This window comes from Platalea leucorodia, assembly GCF_965183815.1.
Source record: "Platalea leucorodia genome assembly, chromosome: 6".
NCBI classification, from domain to species: domain Eukaryota; kingdom Metazoa; phylum Chordata; class Aves; order Pelecaniformes; family Threskiornithidae; genus Platalea; species Platalea leucorodia.
In genome coordinates this window covers 19,010,780-19,013,833 of record NC_138828.1, presented here as the reverse complement: position 1 = coordinate 19,013,833, position 3,054 = coordinate 19,010,780, and positions in this window count along the sequence as shown.

The following is a 3,054-nucleotide window of genomic DNA, read 5'->3' as shown; positions in this document are numbered from 1 at the left end:
AGCCTTCAAAAAATGAAAGCATGGAAAACTGTTAAAACTAGCACTCTCTCTGTGTCTTCAGTTGAATCCTGCTGTCTTACCCATGCTGAAAGCATGGTCCTAGTGCTTGCAGGAAAAAAGTCCTCCTCTCTTAGAAAAACAGGCTCACTGGTAAAAGTGAGGCAGAGAAATTGTATGTTCTCACAGGCTACAAAGCAAATAAAATGTAATGACGGAATTCATTTGAAACTAATTTATCACTGGATAGGTGATCAGTGGTTTATAACAGCTATATCTTTTTAAAAGACAAAGGCCACTTGGCAAAGAGAGCAAGCTGTTTGGTTTTTTTTAATACGTCAACAGTTTTTGCAGTTAACAGCCAGCTATTCTTTGATGGGAGCGCAAGATATGTGCAAAGGATGAACTTCAGCACATTCATGACAGGCCTTTGCCAGCAGCTCTCTCGCTAGGAGGAGGCTGCCAGGTTAGCAGGCATGTTTCCTCCCTGCTGGCCCAGGCAGAGAAGGTGGTTCTTCAAGCAACTCAAGAACACAATTGATTTTTTTTTCCAAATTGACATTAATGGCTTTGTGAATTATTCATGCAAGCATGGAGGGGAAACCTGCATGCAGTAAAATAAAGTTTCTGTTTACGTGTGAGTCTTGCCTTTGTCCTGCTTCTGTTCAGCTTATACAGAATGGCTGTCCGTGCCTAAAACTGCCTCCTGTCAAAATACCTTTTTGCCAGCGTTTTTTCCCCACCAGTGTGTAAGGACAGCAGGGATCAAACCAGTCACCTTCCCCTGCTCTAAAACACAAACGTTGGCAGAGACTGCTCCTTTCCTACTATTTGTTTATTGAGCCTGCAGACAGTGGCAGTAGGTCCAATAGCCAGGCTATTGCAGCAGAAAAGCAATGCCTTAATTTCACGTGATGAATGTTACATGTAGAAGTCTCCAGAATTTTCTTTTGATGCTTCAGGGACACCGATGGATTTCAGCCCTCTGAGACTCAGGAATTTGCCATATGCCACCAAATTTGACATACGCTGTGCTGAGTCAAGACTTCTTTGCATTTTACTAAAACAGAGGTTATCAAGCACGTGGACTAAGTCAAAAAAATTCTTTATTTTTGGTTTTCAAGGTTTTGTCAACAAGCACAAAAAGCTTTTCCTTGCACAGGATTATCCGTATTGCAATTCCTGCTTCAGATGGCAATTTTAGATGTTACTATCTAAATGAAGATATTGAAATGTAATGGAGATGAAATCTGTATGACATGTTACTGTGAACACCGTATTGTATTCCTCAGGAGCTCGACAGCATCTCCGGTTGCTACCTGGGCTACATCTGTCCTTTGGATGGAGAATTCTGCTCCTTTAATGCCAGGTAAAACCAACCAAACAAACCAAGGCTTTGGCCTCTGCCATTTGCACCCCAGATGAAAATTCATGAGCAAGTACTAAATGCCCTACATTGCTTTCTGCTTGGGAAGCAACGGACAAAATACAAATTTAAAATAAGCTACCTACGGGTGTATGTGTTGTGAATATCACCTAGTTTGGAAAGTAATGTTCTTTTGAAGTGTTTCTGTTCCAGACTTTGGGCACTCTTAATTGACTTGGATCCATACACCCCTGTGACGTTTGAAAACCACTTGTAGTACAGCTCTTTGGAGTAGGGACTCTTGCATTAATGTGTGTATGGCACCAACAGGCTACTGCCTTCAATCCTAACTGGGCCTTTTGGGCATGATCTCAACCAAACACTTTGAGGGATGAAAACACTGAAGTGCTGGTTGAAAATCTCAGATCTAGCTGGACGATTGTTTCTGTGGTTGTTGTGCCCAGAGGCTTCATCAGGGATCATCCCGTCTCTGCTTCAGAGAAATTATCTAACTAGATGACGCAAAGAGTGGGAGGAGAGGTGAGACGCTGAGAGCAGAGAAGACCTGTCCAAGATGATGCAGTGCCAGAGCCAAAAATAGGAGCCAGAATCCAACGCCCTTGTCCACATGACTCTCCTGGAAATAGTTCTTAAGGCCTTAGAGTCTAATTCAGGTTTTTCCTTGGATCCTAAGCACTTGGCTCTTAGATACATTTCTGACCTCTTGAATATGGAGAGGGAAATCAAATGTCCCTTTTCAAGGAAACACCTATGAAAGATGCATGTGGACATCAGGTTGAAGGCCTTTTTCCTGGACGAAAATGTCCTCCCCTTCCCCCAGGATGCTTCGCAAGGCTGACATCCCTCTTCTACTCCAGCCTCTTTCTGCTAACGCTGTTTCCTTGGTGTAGATTGTGTCATGCCCAGTGCTATATGACTGCCGTGCACAGGCCCGGGCAGATAAACCCTCCTCTAGCCGTTTTCCACAAAGTTTTGTTTCTCTCGGCACGTTCCCAGTGCCCGGCCGGGTACCTGCGGGGCTGGTCCCCCAGGAATCCCTCTTCCCGGCTGAAGGCACGAGGCACGAGGCATGACACAACACCGATGGCCCCGGCCTGCTGCTGGCTGAAGCGCAGACCTTGTCCCTTTTTGGTTTTTAGCTGTCTTTATCTAGTTTACTCTGCATAGATCCAGGAGCTTTTCCCAATTTTCCTTTTCTCTTTACTTCCCAAGCTGCTGTTTTCGGGCTTCCTACGGCTTTCCGCCCAGGCGCCTGCCACGAAGCACCACGGCACGCCGCGGCACCACTGCCGCCCTCCCGTCCGGCTCCGTAGGGGCCGTTTTTTCCTACACGAGGAGTTCTTAGTGTGAACGTGGCCTGTTTTTAGCTGCTTGCCGTCCCCCAAGGCCAAGCCCCATCTCCCCAGCCCCGTGCTTCCAGAAGGATGTGTTCGGGAAGGAGCACCCTCTCTTCCCCTTTACAAGCAGACACTCGCTGTAGAAACATCTACTTAAACAAAACGCCCGCAGCCCCTCTCCACCCCGTGCCGCGGCGGGGCGGTGCCACCACCCCCGCCGCTGCCCTTGCCCGCCCCGGGCGGGCGGAGCGGGGCGGGCCGGGGGCGGGCCGGGGGCGGCCGCGGGCCTTTAGGGCGGCGGGTGCCCGCACCCGGCCTCTCACTGGCGGCGGC